Raw genomic sequence first — 22,470 nt, 5'->3', positions numbered from 1 at the left:
GGGCACTTTTGTAAAAATGGCGGCAAAAGATTGTTTCCGGTCCAGGGAAGGCATGGCTTGGCAGTTCGGGCTGGACTGTTCCCATGACGCACAGGGTCAGACTGATTTGCATATGGCCGTGTCTGAACTGGGGTGGTGTGGAGTGCAAAAAAACGATGGATTTAGGCCCAGATCTCTGTAATGGGGTGAATGTATGACATTGTTCTGCATTCTGTCCATCACCTGTGGTTTTTGCATTTGTCACCCCGAGTGGGATGGGTATGCTCAGACGTGAGTCCCATGCTCTCCAGACCACTGGATTCAAGCAAGCCGGGCTGAAGACGGCTGATAGCCAGAAACCGGTCCTCAGAAGCTTGTTTGCGGTCCAGGGAAGGCATGGCTTGGCAGTTCGGGCTGGACTGTTCCCATGACGCACAGGGTCAGACTGATTTGCATATGGCCATGTCTGAACTGGGGTGGTGTGGAGTGCAAAAAAACGATGAATTTAGGCCCAGATCTCTGTACTGGGGTGAATGTATGACATTGTTCTACATTCTGTCCATCACCTGTGGTTTTTGCAATTGTCACCCTTGAAATTGCGGCACATTTGCGATTCGCTAATTGCGAATCGCAAATAGGGAATGACTCCCCATTCATTCGTATGGGCCTAAAGGGGAAGCCATTCCTTATTCCGGGACGCCTCTTTGCTGGGGCAGCTGTTTGCGCTTACCAAATTCTTATTTGCGATTAGCAATTAGCAATTAGCGAATCGCAAATAAGAAATCAGTAGAAATCGCAAATAATATTGAGATTCATACATGCATCCCGTTTTGCGAGTCTTTAATAGCGATTCCTTAAAATTCGCTATTAAGGACTCGCAAAACATGACTTTGATGAATCGGGGGGATAGTTCCTAACGTGTTTAATTTTAAAAAAAAATTGTTTCCCTTATTAGGTTAGTATTTCCTTAAACGAGATTAAAAAAATGCAACATGCAATGGCAGTCCAATGTTAATAAAGTAAAATGTGTGACATAAAGTGATAAAAGCTACATTTTGTAAACAGTCCGTCTGAATAGTTGTACATTATTAGGCAAAGCTGATGTAGTAATATCTTAGGACGTGGCTGCCGGGGGTTATAAATGGCGTCTTTTACTGTTGTCTTTTTTCGGCTCATATTTCAAATACATGTGAAATGCATCTGTGGCACCATGTTGAAAAGTGTCTTTTTGTGCACATGAAAAACTGATTTTAAAGCAGAAATAAAGCGTGCAGCTGCAGTATTAAAACTGCCTTTTAATGTCCGTGCATTTCCGTTCTTTACTGCGTTAAATAAAGGGGTGGAGTGCGTGGAATCCCCACAGGGAACTCGTTTGTAAAGGTGGGAGGAGGGCTCGGGTCTGTTTCTGAAGCTCGGATGGGAGGGGGCGGTGTCTGGCGCTGGCTCCACGGCAGAGTGGAGGTCAAGTCAAGTCAAGTCAAAGAATTTATATAGCGCACTACATACCCATAGGGTCTCAAGGCGCTTAGGGAGGGGAGGAGGATTACTTGTCAAATATCCATGTTTTAAGTTGCTTTCTGAATGCTAGGTGGTTCTGGGTAAGGCGAAGGTGAGTGGGGAGTGAGTTCCATGTTTTAGCTGCCAGGTATGAGAAGGATCTGCCTCCCATGGTGGTCTTGTTGATGCGAGGTACAGTGGCGAGGGCTTGGTTGGAAGAACGTAGTTGGCGGGGGGGTGTAGAAGGACAGTCGTGAGTTGAGGCATTCTGGTCCGATGTCGTAGAGTGATTTGTGTGCGTGAGTTAGCAGTCGGAAAGTGATCCTCTTATTGACGGGTAGCTAGTGGAGGTCTTTCAGGTGACCGGAGATGTGTTCGTTACGCGGGATGTCTAATATGATCCTGGCTGAGGCGTTTTGGATTCGTTGGAGTTTCTTCTGGAGTTTAGCGGTGGTACCTGCGTAGAGGGTGTTTCCGTAGTCCAGTCGGCTCGTGACCAGGGCATGGGTGACTGTTTTTCTGGTTTCGGTGGGGATCCAGCGAAATGTTTTTTTGAGCATGAGGTGGGTTTGGGGGGCTCCATGGCAGGGTGGGAGGTGGGTTTGGGGGGTGGGGGGCGGTGTCTGTTGCTGGCTCCATGGCAGAGTGGAGGTGGGTTTGGGGGGGTCCATGGCAGGGTGGAAGGTGGGTTTGGGGGGTGGGGGGCGGTGTCTGTTGCTGGCTCCATGGCAGAGTGAAGGTGGGTTTGGGGGGGTGGGGGCGGTGTCTGTTGCTGGCTCCATGGCAGAGTGGAGGTGGGTTTGGGGGGTCCATGGCAGGGTGGGAGGTGGTTTTGGGGGCTGGGGGGCGGTGTCTGTCGCTGGCTCCATGGCAGAGTGAGAGGTGGGTTTGGGGGGCTCCATGGCAGGGTGGGAGGTGGGTTTGGGGGGGCTCCATGGCAGGGTGGGAGGTGGGTTTGGGGTGGCTCCATGGCAGAGTGGGAGGGGGGTTTGGGGGGGCTCCGTGGGAGGTGGGTTTGGGGGGGCTCCATGGCAGAGTGGGAGGTGGGTTTGGAGGGGCTCCGTGGGAGGTGGGTTTGGGGGGCTCCATGGCAGAGTGGAGGTGGGTTTAGGGGGTGTGGGGGGCGGTGTGTGTGGCTGGCTCCATGGCAGAGTGGAGGTGGGTTTGGGGGGGCTCCATGGCAGAGTGGGAGGTGGGTTTGGAGGGGCTCCGTGGGAGGTGGGTTTGGGGGGCTCCATGGCAGAGTGGAGGTTGGTTTGGGGGGGGGGAGGGGGCGGTGTCTGGTGCTGGCTCCATGGCAGAGTGGAGGTGGGTTTGGGGGGCGGTGTCTGTTGCTGGCTCCATGGCAGAGTGGAGGTGGGTTTGGGGGGGTGGGGGGCGGTGTCTGTCGCTGGCTCCATGGCAGAGTGGGATGTGGGTTTGGGGGGGGGTGCGGGCGGTGTCTGGCGCTGGCTCCATGGCAGAGTGGGATGTGGGTTTTGGGTAGGGTGCGGGGCGGTGTCGGGCGCTGGCTTCATGGCAGGGTGGGAGGTGGTTTTGGGGGGGTGAGGGGCGGTGACTGTCGCTGGCTCCATGGCAGGGTGGGAGGTGGGTTTGGGGGGGTGGGGCGGTGTTTGTTGCTGCCTCCATCTGGGCAATGTGTGGGGGCACTTTGCAGGCTTTGCACTTTGCAGAGCTGAGAGGTGAGAGACAGAGACTTGCCACGTATCCGCGAGGTCTCAGGAGGCAGCAGGAAGTACGAGACAGACCCGTGAGGGGCACAAGAAGGCTGTTTCCCCCACAGTCGAAATCCCATTATATTGGCAAATTTGAAATATAACCTAGTAAATATTTTTTTCCAACGTTATGTATTGTATTAACTGTGCATGTGGAAAAGCACTTTGCAAACTCGCGTTCAGTTAAGCACCGTTTCAAATGAAGCCCCTGGATATTTAGCGTTGCGCCAACAGTATAAATAATGCTCTCGTTTACTGATTATGAGAAACAAGATTCGGTTGTTAGCTTTAATAGGAAGTTTTAGCTTCACAGGATAAAAATGCAAAGAAACCTCTTATGTAGGGCAAACTCCAAACAAGTAAACATTTCAATTACGTACAGAAAAATGTAGCTAATGTACTTACACAGCAAAAACTCTTCCGATAGTAGCTTGTATCGATTCTTCACAGTAACAGGTGTAGGAGTGTTGCCAAACCAAGTTATTTCAGTACCTGTTAACGAAAATAAAATAAGTGATGTTATAAGGGGCAACCTTTGACACATATGTTGGCAGTTTCGATGAGAAAAAAGCACGGGGTTTATGTAAACACTGGTTTGGTGCAAAGCATTTTAAAAGCAGGGTAAACATTTTGTTACTGTAAACCTTTCTCTTGCAAATATGTTAAATAAAACATGGCAAGGTTGTCACCATATATTGTCGATTAAATGTGCATGTTTACATGCATTTCTCAGATAAGCGTCCCGCCCCATAACCAAGCCCCAGAATAACTTTAGGGCGCAGCCAGCATCGTAAATTGTTCCCTTTTGTAGCCGTAATGTACATTTTCCGCTTGGTTTTCCTTAACAGGTAAACTCTTTTTTACATGTGAAATGTACGAATCGAAAAATCAACGCCGCCCACAAGTAGCTGAGCTCCAACTCACACTATTCCGGTAAAAATGACGCTTATCTACTTACACCAGAAAATATAGTGTTGCTCGTACACTTTTAACGATTTGCCACGGGAACAGGCTGAGATAAAGTGTTTTCAAACAAAGTTATTTCCGTGCCTAAAAAAAGTACATAGAATAAATGCAAGTCATACAAACAAGGCAACATTGCAACACTAGGTACATTTAAAGTGCTTCGATGCACTTACCACAACACAACGCTTGAAACCAGCACAAGTGCCTCAATATGCCTCTGGGCGCTTCAGAGGAACTGTTGTGAGCCGTGGCTTGTGGGGAGTTTAAATAAGGGACATCTTACAAAGAACGGAGAGCGGGTACTTTGATTGGAAGAAAGAGTAAAGTGCCCCCTGGCAACTAATGTCCAGATCAGCTCGGGCAGATGTGGCGTGAGTGTGGCATGAGCGGAAACATTATCAGTTCGGTGTCACTCTGTAAACATGGCAGAGGCTGATCCTGTGCCTGATTCTTGTCTTCTCCCGTCAGGTACCTTCTGACAGTGGTGAGTTTTTGGATACCGAGGCAATCGCCTCATTACTCCATATTCGTTTGGAATTTTGTAGTCGCTGTTTGGGTTGTCTTATTGGTGTGTGACGCTTTGTCACAGTTGAGGTTGCATCACATGGTCAGCTCAGTGATGGGCCGCGGGTAGCGGTCAGTAGTGTTTGCAGAATTGTCAGCATGTTTCCTTCGAGAGTCTCGTCTTTGTCCGTGTAGATCCTTCTGTTAGTGTTGAGGTTTGGGTGCCTGCCGCGGCTATAATGCCAACGGGCAGTGAGCGGGTTTTAGGTGCTTGCCGAGGCTATTATGCCATCAGGGCAGCGGTGGGTTTTGCGTATCTGCCGGCGTTTGCCTTCAGGCAGTAATGAGTTTTTGGATGCTGCGTTGCTGTTTCAGGTTCGCAGGGTTAGCGCTTCAATGGGACGCGGGTAGCGGTCAAATGGGTTTGTAGAGATATCTGCAAGTTTCCGGATCAGTGGGTTTTCTTTTTGATCCAGTCCTTTGTAGAATGTCCTGTTGAGTTTGAGGAGATGGTCGTCCAACATCTCGATGCCTAGGTCTCTGTGGAGGTCTGCTGTTCGTGTGAACATGGGAGCACCTGCTGCAATCCGTAAGGCTTTACTCTGTAGTTTTTGTAGGTCCTTCCGAAGATGTGGGCGGCAGCCACTCCAAACTGGTGAAGCGTATGTCATAGTTGGTCGAATTATTGCAGTGATTACTCGTACCTTGCTCTGCATGGGCATCGACTTAGTCTTCAGGAGTGGGTATAATGCAGCCAGTTTGGATGCTGCTTTCTGGCAGGTCTTCTCTATGTGGTTTCTCCAGCTGAGTTTAGAGTCCAGAGTCACCCCCAGGTAGGAGCTGCTGTTTTCCCATTTGACCTTGTCCCCATTGAGGAGGATCTGTGGGTGGTTCCTGTTCTGCTTCCTGGTAAATAATGTTGCAGTGGTTTTGCCTGTGTTTAAGGTTATCTGCCAGTCGCTGTACCATTCGGAGAGTCTGCCGAGTGATGTCTCCAGGTTCTTAGCCACTTCTTTGTCGCTGAAGGATTGTGAGATGACTGCAACATCATCTGCGTAGAGGGCAAGATCAGTCTTCTTTAGGTCCGTGGGGATGTCGTTTGTGAAGATGTTGAAGAGCAATGGTCCTAGGATTGATCCCTGAGGCACCGCAGCAAGAATTGGGCGTGGCGATGAGCATTCTTCTCGCACCGCCACGTGGAAGGTCCGTTTTGTCAGGTAGCTGGACAGTAGCTTGACCAGGTAGCTGGGAAACTGGAGCTTGATAAGTTTGTAAAGCAGACCCTCGTGCCATACTCGGTCAAATGCTTTGGCTACATCCAGAAAGACTACTCCAGTAGACTTGTTGATGTTGAATCCATGGCTGATGATGTCCACAACTCTGAGGAGTTGGTGATTGGTTGAGTGGTCTTTCCGGAACCCAAACTGTTCTTTAGCAAGGAGGTTGTTGCTTGTTGCGAAATCCACGAGACGGGCGAGGATAACTTTTTCAAAGAGTTTTGATAGGCCAGATAGCAGACTTATGGGGCGGTAGTTTGCAGGATCTCGCAGTGGTTTCCCAGCCTTGGGGAATACGACGACTCTTGCTTCTTTCCAGGCGTTTGGGAAGTACTGGTGCTGCATGCACGCGTTAAATATCTCAGCAAGGTGATCCAACGCGGTATCTGGGAGCATCTTGATGGCTTGGTTGACTATTCTGTCCTTCCCTGGTGCCTTGCCGTTTTTTAGTGTTTTTGCCAGGGCCAGTAATTCGCCCATTGAGCATTCCTCAATGTGCTCAGTTTCTGTTTCTGGTGGGTGCTCCCGGTGATGCTTGGCGACCTCTTGCTCAACTTCTGTTGCCAGTTTGCTTGCCTGGTTGGGCCTGAAGGATTCCTCCAGCGTGTCAGCGAAGACCTCAGCCTTATCCCTGTTGCTGCATGCCAGGTGAGTCTTCCCTTGGATCGGTGGGTTTGGTTCCTTCTTCCCAGTCAGGCGGCGGGTCATTCTCCAGATGGAGTTGTCTGAGACCTTTAGGTTAGCTGTAGCTGCTTCCCATTTTTCTCCTCTGTGCTGGCTTATTTGTATCTTCAGCTGCCTTGTCAGCTCATTGTACTTCTTCAGCAGGTCGGGGGTGCGGTTCCTCTGCCACTCTCTGTGGGCTCTGTTCTTCTCAGCTATTGACTGCTTGATGCCCTTCGGGAGATCGTAGATTGAGCATCGTTGTAGTTTCTGTTCCGGAGTGCTGTGCTCAATAGCTCCGTGGATTGAATCTGTGAGGTGGCGAATCGCCTGGTCAATGTCTTCAGTGCTTTGCAGCGGACCAGGGATCAGTGTCTCCTCCAGGCATCTCTTGTATAGGCACCAGTCCGCCTTCTTGAAGTTGTGCCTGATGCCCTGTTGCTGGTCTTCAAGTACGTCTCCAACTGTGATCAACACTGGGTTGTGGTCGGATGTCAGCGCTGTTAAGGTTTCAAGCTCCATAGACTGGGAGAGATTCTTCAGGACCACTATGTCCAGAACATCCGGTTTATATAGTGCAGAGCCTGGATAGTGTGTTGGTTGAGTTGGGCCTGCCACTACAAAGTCCTCCTTCTTTGAATGGGCGAGTAGGGCGTGTCCTTTGCGGTTTCCCGTCCGAGAGTTCCAGCATTTGTGCTTGGCGTTAAGGTCGCCTCCAATTAGTGTGGGGATGCTGGGGTCCAATAAAGCATCCAGGTCCTTTGGGACTAGCTTGCCTGGGGGTGAGTAGGCAGCGATCAGCCGCAGCGGGCCTGCAGATGTCTGGATCTGTATGCCAGTTGCTTCAATACTCCCAACTGGTGGTAGGGAGATCTCGTGGTGCTTCACTTTTGTGCTGACGATCACCGCTGTTCCTCCGCCCTTGGCTCCAGTGGTGCAATCTGTGCGGTATACCCTGTGGTTTGCTAAGCTGAGCTTCTGGCTTCCTTGGAGGTGGGTCTCGGAGATAAGCGCTATATCCATGTCCATGGTTTCCATCAGGTGCAGGAGTTCTGCAGTTTTCTTCTGAATGCCATTTGCATTCCACATCACGAAGAGGGAGTTTCTTTTAGATTTTGCAGCCATTGCTGGTGTTTTCTTTGCCCTGGAAAAGTCCGGCGATAAGGCTCGCCACCATTGTCACCACCGGGTGGATGTTCATGTCTGCGACTGTTTTTGCAATCTTCGCGATGAGTTCCTGCCAGTTGATGGCTGATCCTAACTCACAGGATGGTGCTGGGACGGCCGTTGGTGCTGGGGCGGCAGTTGGTGCTGGGGCGGCAGTTGGTGCTGGGGCGGCAGTTGGTGCTGGGGCGGCAGTTGGTGCTGGGGCGGCAGTTGGTCCTGGGGTGGTTGTTGGTGCTGGGCTGTCCTGTTTGGGATTAGCTGTCTCTGCGTATGATCTTCCATCCACACGCGCGCTACTATGGCTGTTGGTTGGTCTGCCATTTGGGATCCTGTGTGTCATTGAGGGTTTGTAAGTCTTCCTTTGCCCCTGATCCGTCGTTGCTGAGTGTAGGGAAGTCTTTTGTGGTTGTGGGGGTTGGCGCTGGCCTTCCTTCTTTGCCTTCTGGAGGTAGGGGCAGCCGCGGTAGCTTGCTGGATGTGGTCCTGCGCAGTTGGCGCATTTTGCTGGTTCAGTTTCCCGGTTCCTAGTGCATTGGTTGGAGGTGTGCTCTCCTCCACAGCGTACGCACTTTGGCTTCTGTTTGCAGAAGGCAGAGGTGTGCCCCAAGCGCTGGCAGTTGTAGGCTGATCCTGTGCATGGGGCATCCTTTTATCGGGTATAATATGTAAATATAGGGGGCGCCAGGAACCCACAGGCGGCGAGGGGGATGGAAGTGAAATGCAGATGTGTGGAGTGAGAATGGGTCTAGGCGCTTTGTATGGATGGATCGCGCTGCGGGATCTCGGAATCTGTGTTAAAATAATGTCTGCTGTCTGAGTGTGTTGGTGTCGGGTGGTGTGAGCCGTAAAAGTAAATATGAATCCGAGGGTTTCTGTTTTTTTTTTCAGAGGTGCAAATACTATGTGAAAAATATGCCTGTAATCAATGCTTTAAATGGGCCGGTACTCACCGGCACTGAGTACCGTGCCTTCTCCTGGTGTTAAGAGAGTACCGGTACTCCCAGTGGCTGGCATGCGGTGGTCAGTCTCTGTGTTAATGGCGAGTGTATTCAGGGCTAGGTCCGGCATTTGGAAAGATAGCGCCTTCGGCATTTGGCGCCCTTGCTAATTGTGTCTGAAACGAGGCCGCAGGGGGTCCTTGTTAAGTTGCCTGCTCAGCCCCTGGATGAGCAGTGACTGCCCCGTGAACCCAGACACCTCGGCCCCCCCCCAGCTCACCTCAATGGCCGATAGCTTAGCTGCTAAGGGTGATGGGTCTGTGGCTGCGCGTCGAGGGGGGTGAGACGGCGAAAGAGGGCGAAGAAAGGGACACTGAGGGGTTAAAACATGGCCCAAAAGCCTCATCAATGAATCCAGTCAACTCTAATCTGGCGAGTCAGACAGAGGCGCAGGGACATGAACACGGCGGGGGTCTGTAGCGCCTTAATGCGCACAGCTCCGTGCGCCCCTCGGAGTACTGGCGCCCTGGGCCACTCCACAGGCCGGCCCTGCTCACAGCCCTACAGCGCGACAGGACAGACGGACCCGTGTGCTATTAGAGCTCGAGCTCTCCATTGGAACTGCAGCTCCAGTGTCTGTCAGAGGCCCGGCAGGACAGACGGACCCGTGGGTTTGACAGCTCGAGCTCTCCATTGGAACTGCTGCCCCAGTGTCTGTCAGAGGCCCGACAGGACAGACGGACCCGTGTGCTTTGACAGCTCGAGCTCTCCCTTGGAACTGCAGCTCCAGTGTCTGTCAGAGGCCCGACAGGACAGACGGACCCGTGGCTTTGACAGCTCGAGCTCTCCATTGGAACTGCAGCTCCAGTGTCTGTCAGAGGCCCGACAGGACAGACGGACCCGTGTGCTTTGACACCTCGAGCTCTCCATTGGAACTGCAGCTCCAGTGTCTGTCAGAGGCCCGACAGGACAGACGGACCCGTGTGCTTTGACACCTCGAGCTCTCCATTGGAACTGCAGCTCCAGTGTCTGTCAGAGGCCCGACAGGACAGACGGACACGTGTGGTTTGACAGCTCGAGCTCTCCCTTGGAACTGCAGCTCCAGTGTCTGTCAGAGGCCCGACAGGACAGACGGACCCGTGGCTTTGACAGCTCGAGCTCTCCCTTGGAACTGCAGCTCCAGTGTCTGTCAGAGGCCCGACAGGACAGACGGACCCGTGTGCTTTGACAGCCAGAGCTCTCCCTTGGAACTGCAGCTCCAGTGTCTGTCAGAGGCCCGACAGGACAGACGGACCCGTGTGGTTTGACCGCTCGAGCTCTCCATTGGAACTGCAGCTCCAGTGTCTGTCAGAGGCCCGGCAGGACAGACGGACCCGTGTGGTTTGACAGCCAGAGCTCTCCATTGGAACTGCAGCTCCAGTGTCTGTCAGAGGCCCGGCAGGACAGACGGACCCGTGGCTATGAGAGCTCGAGCTCTCCATTGGAACTGCAGCTCCAGTGTCTATCAGAGGCCCGACAGGACAGACGGACCCGTGTGGTTTGACCGCTCGAGCTCTCCATTGGAACTGCAGCTCCAGTGTCTGTCAGAGGCCCGGCAGGACAGAAGGACACGTGTGGTTTGACACCTCGAGCTCTCCATTGGAACTGCAGCTCCAGTGTCTGTCAGAGGCCCGGCAGGACAGACGGACCCGTGTGCTTTGACCGCTCGAGCTCTCCATTGGAACTGCAGCTCCAGTGTCTGTCAGAGGCCCGACAGGACAGACGGACCTGTGGCTATGAGAGCTCGAGCTCTCCATTGGAACTGCAGCTCCAGTGTCTGTCAGAGGCCCGGCAGGACAGACGGACCCGTGGCTTTGACAGCCAGAGCTCTCCCTTGGAACTGCAGCTCCAGTGTCTGTCAGAGGCCGGACAGGACAGACGGACGCGTGTGCTTCGACAGCCAGAGCTCTCCATTGGAACTGCAGCTCCAGTGTCTGTCAGAGGCCCGACACGACAGACGGACCCGTGGCTTTGACAGCTCGAGCACTCCATTGGAACTGCAGCTCCAGTGTCTGTCAGAGGCCCGGCAGGACAGACGGACCCGTGGCTTTGACAGCTGGAGCTCTCCATTGGAACTGCAGCTCCAGTGTCTGTCAGAGGCCCGACAGGACAGACGGACCCGTGGCTTTGACAGCCAGAGCTCTCCATTGGAACTGCAGCTCCAGTGTCTGTCAGAGGCCCGACAGGACAGACGGACCCGTGTGGTTTGACAGCCAGAGCTCTCCATTGGAACTGCAGCTTCAGTGTCTGTCAGAGGCCCGACAGGACAGAGGGACCCGTGTGCTTTGACCGCTCGAGCTCTCCATTGGAACTGCAGCTTCAGTGTCTGTCAGAGGCCTCACCCCTTCGGGGCTCGTGTGTGCAGGGCACATTGGTCCATTCTTTGCTTATATAAAGTGCAAACTTGGCAGGAGGGCATTAAAGTGCTTTACACGAGAAGCACAAGTTCTACTTGAACGCATACTTTTTGTTTTTATGGCACAGGTGAATCCCAGCGTGGGCTCAGCATCCTGTGATCCGGGGCAAACCACTTAAATCTTTTTTTGCCAATAAAAAAAAAAAGTCTATTTTCGCGTCAAACTTCTGCTTCTCACGTTAATGCCCTCGGGCTAAATTCATGCTTTATATAATTACAACAAACACCAATCACACCCTGCAGCTGTGAGCAGAACTTGGCCAAGGGCACAGGAGCACTTTACATTAGAAAATGCTGACAGTGTAGAAGGCTGCCTCGAAGCCACGCCCCCAGACACCCCCTACCAGGCCCACCTCAATCCATTTGATAAGTACCAGCATTTCTCTTTCACCATGAAGTAGTGTGGCTCACTGTTTAGAGGCGGCAGACCCGAGAGCAGAGGACGGCCCGGGACCAGGGTTCGATTCCCGGCGCGGCAGGTTTCTGGACCAGGGTCAGCGGACTCGATAATTCTCTCGCCTCGGTGCCCACTCTGATCAGCGATCACACTCGGCAACTCTGGGCATTAGCTTGCCTCACCTTCACTAACGGCCCCCCAGACCGCCGGGGATGCCTGGTCTCACCCTGGAGATACCCATTAAGGGACCATCTCTCAGGGAAGCCAGGAAGGGTTTCGCAGCGGTCGAAGCGCCTTGGGACCCTACGGGTAAGTAGTGCGCTATATAAATGCCAATACATACATACATTTAAAGCACTGCCTTACTCCCTTAAGTGAGAATATGCTGCCAGAATTTTTTTTTTACATTATTTTAGAGTTTCCATGCTTGTTCCTGCATGAAGCCGGACGATCTTACCACATTCTCACATATTTGGTTTCCTCCGAGAGCCCCAGTCACAGCCGATGACAGCGCCGAGCGTCACATTCCTTCACTGACCTGGTGCAGGGCACTCCCTGCCTTCGTCAATGGCACACCACACATGTTAACGATGACATTAACATGTGCATGGTTGCTGAGCAACAGCGCCACCCCCCGGACCTCTTCTGAACCCCAAGCATTAGCAGACTTAGAAGGAATGGCTCTCTGGCCTTTATGCCACATCGGCGCCAGAGACATGTCTGGCTTTCTGGCATGTGTGTCTGCCAGGGAATGGCGGCTGCAACGAGGGCACTGGGGTTGCGCCATATTTTTGGAAACATAATATATTTTGTAACTTGATATTATACACATTGTGTTATACCCCAAAGTTGTGGAAATGTAATCTCACTCCACAGTATATATTAATTAGAAAGTTATTAATTTTTATATCACGGGCAAAAACTGCATGAATTTTCCAGAAACGCTGAGAGGAGAAATAAAGTTGAACACCCTTCAAAACATGTATCTTAAACAACCTTCAGTTTCAGTTTCTCAGTTTTTAATCAACATTTAATCTATTGGGCCGAACACACGAATATAATTAAAAGCCATGAGAAAAGCAACCCGAATGAGAAAAAATAATGTTGCCACATAATGCAAATTTGTATTTAAGATCTGCATAAGCAAACATCACTGGCCCATGTCCGAACAGCATCTTTTGTGCAAAAGTAGATTTTTGTGCAGCGTATTTTATTTCACTTGCAGCACATACTTCCAATGCACCTGTCTGCACACTGTTCGGACGGGCAGGAATGTTAAATGGTGCTGCACAGTAGAACTCCACATTACACAGACTCTAATGCACCTGTCTGCAGACTGTCAGGACAGGCAGGAATGGTAAATGGTGCTACACAGAAGAACTCCACATTACACAGACTCGAGTGCACCTGTCTGCACACTGCTAGGACGGGCAGTAATGTTAAATGGTGCTGCACAGTAGAACTCCACATTACACAGACCCTAATGCACCTGTCTGCACACTGTTAGGACAGGCAGGAATGTTAAATGGGGCTGCACAGAAGAACTCCACATTACACAGACTCTAATGCACCTGTCTGCACACTGTCAGGACAGGCAGGAATGTTAAATGGGGCTACACGGTAGAACTCCACATTACACAGACTCTAATGCACCTGTCTGCACACTGCTAGGACGGGCAGTAATGTTAAATGGTGCTGCACAGTAGAACTCCACATTATACAGACTCTAATGCACCTGTCTGCACACTGTCAGGACAGGCAGGAATGGTAAATGGTGCTACACAGAAGAACTCCACATTACACAGACTCGAGTGCACCTGTCTGCACTCTGCTAGGACGGGCAGTAATGTTAAATGGTGCTGCACCGTAGAACTCCACATTACACAGACTCTAATGCACCTGTCTGCACACTGTTAGGACAGGCAGTAATGTTAAATGGTGCTGCACAGTAGAACTCCACATTACACAGACTCTAATGCAATTTGTGTGCACATTTCCTAGTAAGAGGCACAGAATTAAACATTAAATTGAACTCTGATCGAATGTGATAAAACCAAGGGCAATGTTCAGGCGGTGGTGTGTGTGCTGTGTTAGAAGGTTTGTACAACAGAGAATCATACATGCCAACATTTCAGAAGAGCAAAGTGGGAGAATAAAAAAAAAATCGGGAGGATGGGGCATTGAATCGGGTTAACGGCATGTATGGGCTTTGGAAGTGGCTGCTGTAGGATCGGACATTTGAAACGGAATGCACGTGTTTTTTAAACTTTCAGATGCACGGAGCGCAATGGCAGGCAGAGAGAGGGTGATGCAAGTGTTGGGCACTGGCCTGGCAGGTTGCTGGCAGTGCATGCACTCCTCCTCCCCCTCCTGTGTGGCAGCCCGGACTGTAACAGCTTCCCCGCACACAAACAGCCGTCTCAGTACTTCACAGGTCTTTAAAAGACCATTGCCTTGTTAATGACGCTTTGTTGGTTTTTCACCCCTTCTAGAGCCTCTGCATCGCCACTCTGAATATTGCTGGAAGAATTAGCACCTTACACAATACCAAACCCTCAGCCTGATTCATCAAAGACCCGTTTTGCGACTCTATAATAGCGATTCATAAGGAATCGCTATTACAGACTCGCAAAACGGGATTCATGTAGGAATCGCAAAAAGAATTGCGATTCCTACACATTCCTTATTTGCGATTAGCAAATTGCTAATCGCAAATAAGGAATAACTCCCCATTCATTCCTATGGGCCAAAAGGCCCATAGGAATGAATTGGGAGTATTCCTTATTTGCGATTAGCAATTAGCTAATCGCAAATAAGATAGCGATTTAAAGGGTGCCAGGGGTGTCCAAAGGACACCCTGTAGCACCCCTTAAATGCAAATTGAAACAGGTGTTGCGCACACACATGTCCAAAGGACATGTGTGTGTGCAACATGCAACTTAGAAAAATGCTTTTAAAAGCATTTTTCTAAGTTTTCGCTATTTACCAGGCGGTTTGACCTCGCGGTAAATAGCGGGCCGAAATTGCGATTTCACAATTTTTAAATGGATGATGAATTGCATTTAAGGAATCTCAAATAGAGATTCCTTAAATGTAATTCCTTGCAAAACAGCGAAATCGCTATTACCGATTTTTGCATTTGGGATGATGAATCCCAAATGCAAAAATAGCGCTCGCAAAGGGCCAGATTCTCAGAATCTGGCCCTTTGCGAGCCGATTTCGGCTTGATGAATCAAGTCAGCTAAAACCCCCGAGGAATCGGGTTTTTGCTTGCAGGAATCGGGAGGCGGGAGACTAACCTTGAAATCGGTAGTCTCACGCCTGAATCGGGAGGGTTGGCATGTCTGGAGAATATAGTATGATGTGGGTATTGTTATATCGATTACTTTCCCTGATCAGCGACTGAAGCGCTTTGCAAACAGTTAGTCTGCTTCTCTGTGCATGGCTGAACATTAGAGATGTGGAGTGGTGTGGCTCACTGGTTAGAGGCGGCAGACCCGGGAGCAGAAGTCAGCCGGGACCAGGGTTCAATTCCCGACGCGGCAGGGTTGTGGACTTTGGTCAGCGGACTCGATAATTCTCGCTTCGGTGCCTACTCTAATCAGGGGTCCCACTCGGCAACTCTGGGCATCAGCTTGCCTAATCTCCACAACGGCCCCTCCAACGCCGGGGATGCTTGGCTCCACCTTGGGGACTCCAAGCAGGGACCATCCCACAGGGAAAGCCAGGACGGGCTCCCCAGCGTTACACAGCGCCAGGAAACCTCCGGGTAACAGTGCGCTTTACAAGCTCAAACATAATAATGTAGCCATGCGTGAGTCTGTGGTGGACCGACACTTGCAGAGCGCAGATCCCGCCGTGACCGGGGAAGTCCCGGTCCCTTCTGTGGTGGCAGATGCAGCACCGTGTGAAGGTGTGCCCATGTGGTGGCAGATGCAGCACCGTGTGAATGTGTGCCCATGTGGTGGCAGATGCAGCACCGTGTGAAGGTGTGCCCAGGTGATGGCAGATGCAGCACTGTGTGAAGGTGTGCCCAGGTGGTGGCAGATGCAGCACCGTGTGAAGGTGTGCTCATGTGGTGGCAGATGCAGCACCGTGTGAAGGTGTGCCCATGTGGGGGACAGATGCAGCACCGTGTGAAGGCGTGTCCATGTGGGGGACAGATGCAGCACTGTGTGAAGGCGTGTCCATGTGGTGGCAGATGCAGCACCATGTGAAGGTGTGCCCATGCGGTGGCAGATGCAGCACCATGTGAAGGTGTGCCCATGTGGTGGCAGATGCAGCACCGTGTGCAGGTGTGCCCATGTGGTGGCAGATGCAGCACCATGTGAAGGTGTGCCCATGTGGTGGCAGATGCAGCACCATGTGAAGGTGTGCCCATGTGGGGGACAGATGCAGCACCGTGTGCAGGTGTGCCCATGTGGTGGCAGATGCAGCACCATGTGAAGGTGTGCCCATGTGGTGGCAGATGCAGCACTGTGTGAAGGCGTGTCCATGTGGTGGCAGATGCAGCACCATGTGAAGGTGTGCCCATGCGGTGGCAGATGCAGCACCATGTGAAGGTGTGCCCATGTGGGGGACAGATGCAGCACCGTGTGCAGGTGTGCCCATGTGGTGGCAGATGCAGCACCATGTGAAGGTGTGCCCATGTGGTGGCAGATGCAGCACCGTGTGAAGGCGTGTCCATGTGGGGGACAGATGCAGCACCGTGTGAAGGCGTGCCCATGTGGTGGCAGATGCAGCACCATGTGAAGGTGTGCCCATGTGGTGGCAGATGCAGCACCATGTGAAGGTGTGCCCATGTGGTGGACAGATGGTGGGGGCACCGGGAGGTGGCTGGCGCGGACTGTGAGTGCTGGTGGCTGCAGCCGTGCCTGAGCTGATGGAGCAGAGCAGTGAGGTGGGCTCAGTGCCCCTGAGACGGGAGCAGGGGCTTGGACCCCATAAGCAGATGACCTCTGTGGTGGGTCAGCTTTGACTGCCAGGAGCGGCCTCAGCGCTGACTGTGGGGGCCCGCGGCAGGCGAAAGGAGCCACCCCCCTCATAAAGACTGCACTGCAGGAGGGCTCTGTGCTTCTGAAGAGGTGAGTGGGAGCTGGGCAGCCAGTGAGCTGACAGACTGGCTTGTGAGCCCATCTCCTGGTGTGGTCACATGGCTGAGTGGGCAGACCTGAACTGGGCAAGGCATTCTACCCAGGAGGCCCTGGGCATTGAGCATGTACAGACACAGCAGAAGGGGAGCAGAACTGCACGCGCATCATGGGGTGGAACAACAAAGCCAAAAGATTGCAACAGACATGGATGGAGCAATTTACCAGGGCCATTATTTTGACCACATGATGGGCGGAGGATAGGTAAAGTCTGCCTTCCGAGACTCCCGAGCCACGAGGACACACATTCTCACCTCCATGGAAGCCAATCTCTTGCGTATGGATTATCACAAGGTCCATCAGTGGGAACCCAATATTGAGAAGAAAAGCTGCCCCTGACTATGGAAGAGCTGTGCAACCGGGTCCAGGTGCTGTCAGACAAGAGGAAACATGCTGACGACTGACTGGAGAATGTAGAAGACAGGTCATGGAGGTGCAATCTGCACCTGCTGGGGTTCCAGAAAGGCAGGATGGCGAGAACCTTGAGACATGGCTGGGAGTACGATCAGTCTGTGGCGGCAAATAATGCAATGCTGTGATAAGAGCCCACACAGGATTACAGACACTCACTTGGACTTGAGGGTGAGGGGTGCCTTTCCTTCTTGGAAGTGTTTACTTTACCCAGACGGCAGGGAAAGCAGGTAGAGGCCCTGGACGAGGAGGCATTGACCAGAGAGGTGCTACCAATAGACATTAAAGATATGCCCAGGGATAAGTCATTGGGAATGGATGGTCTCCCAGCAGAGTTCTACCAGGCATAGGGTGATTTGCTTTTGCATTAACTGCAGAAGGTCTTCCAGGATCAAACTCCAGCGCTTGCATCTAGGACCATAAGGATTCTATACGCACCAGGAGCACCACTGTGACCATCCAAAGACTCACGCATGTCATGCTCTGGGCGCAGGGTTTTCATTTGGAGGAAGCACCGGTTGTCGTGGATATTAAAAAGGCATCTGATACTGTGTGCTGGAATAATGTGAGGTTAGTCCACTCAGAGAAGGGGTTTGTTATTTCCCAGCCCTGCTTAGGCTGGAATGGAAGCAAATGCTTACATTCCTAGGAGCTGCGCCCCAAGATATATCAAGAGCACCTCTGTGGCAGCACATCTATGAAAGCAAAACACTTCCCACTAAGGAAGGTAATACATACAACACTCTGCCAGCCCCACATGCTAGCTGTCCACACATGAAGCACTGTACAATGCAATACAATAGCAGCACCTCAATCCTTAAAGCCGGGAACCAGCTGCTGTCGGCTCTTCACCCCACCTTTTCCCAGTTCCACTGCACCTGCGACACTAATAATAGCTAGACCCATATATATGCTTAGGTCCACTGGAATTATGCAATTGTGCCACTGCAGCGATTTTCATACGATTATAAATTGCTGCATTTGCCACATAATCCATTATATGTTACATAATCTGCAGATGTTGTTTCTGGCTCAAACGGTTAAAAAGTTACTAAAAACGCAGTGACGCATGTTGCCGTGCAGTGGAAGGCCCTTTGCAAAGGTTGACTGGTCATCTTTATGTAGCTTATTGTTGTGTTGTTAAATTGGTACTAATGAGTTGTATCTAATGCCCAGACAGTGTTAACAAGTTTAAGAATCACAAAATAATGAAGTAATACTATCCCAAAATGTGACACATTTTGCCACATAAGTTGTCTTTTCTAGCCACATTATTTACTCAACCCTGCCACATGATTCCAGTGGCCCTGCTTATGCTCTATGCATGGTCATCGAGCCGGCTTCACTCTGCTCTTTACCCCCTTCAGCCCTGGTGCCAATGTGCCCGCTGCAATAACAATGGAGGTGCCCCTGTGCTCTGTCCGAACCAGTTTGCACTTTGATCCTCAGCCTACTGAGTGCTGGAAGGAGGCTGCATTGGGCTCCTCACACCCATCTGCTGAGCTGCACCTGTCATAGCAGCCATACTATGAATAAGGCCCTTTCACCTCTGCATAGTGCCCTCAAATACAAGACAGGCAACAAACTGAGCTCTTAACACCATGTGTCTCTTGCTTCTCTTACGACCATGGTGTTGCCACCCCATTTAATATTTTAGAGAAAGTCATATATGATCAGTAAAAACAGTTGGCAGAAAGACCGCCCTTTTAAAAGAAACAGACACACAATAGGAATGTTTACATTTCTCTGTAAAATAAGCTCATAACATAGGGACCATAATACTGCCTCTTGCCTTTTAATATACCACCAGAGCGTAAAGAAGCACTACTACAGATTATACATTGCCGCGGGTTCCGCTCTTTCTTCAGGCGTTTGCAGTTGAGCTGCACACATCAGGGGTCTCACAGTTATTATTTGTAGTGATCCGTACACACCGTGGGGTCTGTGGCCTGTGTTGATGGACTGCCCACGTTGTGGGTCTCTGTACAGCTTGTAAGCAAATTGTTAGGTAACCTTCGCGTACCGAATATATAAGAAATCTCTATTGACTGTTGGTTACAGGCCTAAGTACCTGTGCCAATGTATTTATGGCCCAGTATGCATGTCTTTTTCCTCGCTTACATGCCCCATAGTATGAGCAACTCAATAGATGTTCCTTTAGAAAAGACAAAACTATTGGGTTTGTCTGTGCTTGTCGTTTTATGTTTCATGGTGTCTTTACAAAGTACAGTCATCGGGCTAGACACAGAAGGTCATGAACAATTCTTAGACATTCTGCTCCAAGCAGCCTGCATCTCTTTCTTGTGAGTCTGAGCACTTGCATCATCCACCCCTGTTTGAACTGCAACCAGAGTATGTGCCCCCTGCAGCACTTAGTAGTAGCTTCACACTCGTGCACACACCTGCCAGCTAAGCACATTCATGCAACAAGAGTATGCGCCCCCTGCAGCACTTAGTAGTAGCTTCACACTCGTGCACACACCTGCCAGCTAAGCACATTCATGCAACAAGAGTATGCGCCCCCTGCAGCACTTAGTAGTAGCTTCACACTCGTGCACACACCTGCCAGCTAAGCACATTCATGCAACAAGAGCATGCGCCCCCTGCAGCACTTAGTGGTAGCTTCACACTCGTGCACACACCTGCCAGCTAAGCACATTCATGCAACAAGAGTATGCATCCCCTGCAGCACTTAGTGGTAGCTTCACACTCGTGCACACACCTGCCAGCTAAGCACATTCATGCAACCAGAGTATGCGCCCCCTGCAGCACTTAGTAGTAGCTTCACACTCGTGCACACACCTGCCAGCTAAGCACATTCATGCAACCAGAGTATGCGCCCCCTGCAGCACTTAGTAGTAGCTTCACACTCGTGCACACACCTGCCAGCTAAGCACATTCATGCAACAAGAGCATGCGCCCCCTGCAGCACTTAGTGGTAGCTTCACACTCGTGCACACACCTGCCAGCTAAGCACATTCATGCAACAAGAGTATGCATCCCCTGCAGCACTTAGTGGTAGCTTCACACTCGTGCACACACCTGCCAGCTAAGCACATTCATGCAACAAGAGCATGCACCCCCTGCAGCACTTAGTAGTAGCTTCACACTCGTGCACACACCTGCCAGCTAAGCACATTCATGCAACAAGAGTATGCATCCCCTGCAGCACTTAGTGGTAGCTTCACACTCGTGCACACACCTGCCAGCTAAGCACATTCATGCAACCAGAGCATGCGCCCCCTGCAGCACTTAGTAGTAGCTTCACACTCGTGCACAAACCTGCCAGCTAAGCACATTCATGCAACAAGAGCATGCGCCCCCTGCAGCACTTAGTGGTAGCTTCACACTCGTGCACACACCTGCCAGCTAAGCACATTCATGCAACAAGAGTATGCATCCCCTGCAGCACTTAGTGGTAGCTTCACACTCGTGCACACACCTGCCAGCTAAGCACATTCATGCAACAAGAGCATGCACCCCCTGCAGCACTTAGTAGTAGCTTCACACTCGTGCACACACCTGCCAGCTAAGCACATTCATGCAACAAGAGTATGCATCCCCTGCAGCACTTAGTGGTAGCTTCACACTCGTGCACACACCTGCCAGCTAAGCACATTCATGCAACCAGAGTATGCGCCCCCTGCAGCACTTAGTAGTAGCTTCACACTCGTGCACAAACCTGCCAGCTAAGCACATTCATGCAACAAGAGCATGCGCCCCCTGCAGCACTTAGTGGTAGCTTCACACTCGTGCACACACCTGCCAGCTAAGCACATTCATGCAACAAGAGTATGCACCCCCTGCAGCACTTAGTGGTAGCTTCACACTCGTGCACACACCTGCCAGCTAAGCACATTCATGCAACAAGAGTATGCACCCCCTGCAGCACTTAGTAGTAGCTTCACACTCGTGCACACACCTGCCAGCTAAGCACATTCATGCAACAAGAGTATGCACCCCCTGCAGCACTTAGTGGTAGCTTCACACTCGTGCACAAACCTGCCAGCTAAGCACATTCATGCAACAAGAGTATGCACCCCCTGCAGCACTTAGTGGTAGCTTCACACTCGTGCACAAACCTGCCAGCTAAGCACATTCATGCAACAAGAGTATGCGCCCCCTGCAGCACTTAGTAGTAGCTTCACACTCGTGCACAAACCTTCCAGCTAAGCACATTCATGCAACAAGAGTATGCACCCCCTACAGCACTTAGTAGTAGCTTCACACTCGTGCACACACCTGCCAGCTAAGCACATTCATGCAACAAGAGTATGCACCCCCTGCAGCACTTAGTAGTAGCTTCACACTCGTGCACACACCTGCCAGCTAAGCACATTCATGCAACAAGAGTATGCACCCCCTGCAGCACTTAGTAGTAGCTTCACACTCGTGCACACACCTGCCAGCTAAGCACATTCATGCAACAAGAGCATGCGCCCCCTGCAGCACTTAGTGGTAGCTTCACACTCGTGCACAAACCTGCCAGCTAAGCACATTCATGCAACAAGAGTATGCACCCCCTGCAGCACTTAGTAGTAGCTTCACACTCGTGCACAAACCTGCCAGCTAAGCACATTCATGCAACAAGAGTATGCGCCCCTTGCAGCACTTAGTAGTAGCTTCACACTCGTGCACAAACCTGCCAGCTAAGCACATTCATGCAACAAGAGTATGCACCCCCTACAGCACTTAGTAGTAGCTTCACACTCGTGCACACACCTGCCAGCTAAGCACATTCATGGAACAAGAGTATGCACCCCCTGCAGCACTTAGTGGTAGCTTCACACTCGTGCACAAACCTGCCAGCTAAGCACATTCATGCAACAAGAGTATGCACCCCCTACAGCACTTAGTAGTAGCTTCACACTCGTGCACACACCTGCCAGCTAAGCACATTCATGCAACAAGAGTATGCACCCCCTGCAGCACTTAGTGGTAGCTTCACACTCGTGCACACACCTGCCAGCTAAGCACATTCATGCAACAAGAGCATGCACCCCCTGCAGCACTTAGTAGTAGCTTCACACTCGTGCACAAACCTGCCAGCTAAGCACATTCATGCAACAAGAGCATGCGCCCCCTGCAGCACTTAGTAGTAGCTTCACACTCGTGCACAAACCTGCCAGCTAAGCACATTCATGCAACAAGAGCATGCGCCCCCTGCAGCACTTAGTAGTAGCTTCACACTCGTGCACACACCTGCCAGCTAAGCACATTCATGCAACAAGAGCATGCGCCCCCTGCAGCACTTAGTGGTAGCTTCACACTCGTGCACACACCTGCCAGCTAAGCACATTCATGCAACAAGAGCATGCGCCCCCTGCAGCACTTAGTGGTAGCTTCACACT

This window comes from Lissotriton helveticus, chromosome 1_1 (assembly GCF_964261635.1).
Source record: "Lissotriton helveticus chromosome 1_1, aLisHel1.1, whole genome shotgun sequence".
NCBI lineage: Eukaryota > Metazoa > Chordata > Amphibia > Caudata > Salamandridae > Lissotriton > Lissotriton helveticus.
Note: the sequence above shows the minus strand (reverse complement) of the source record.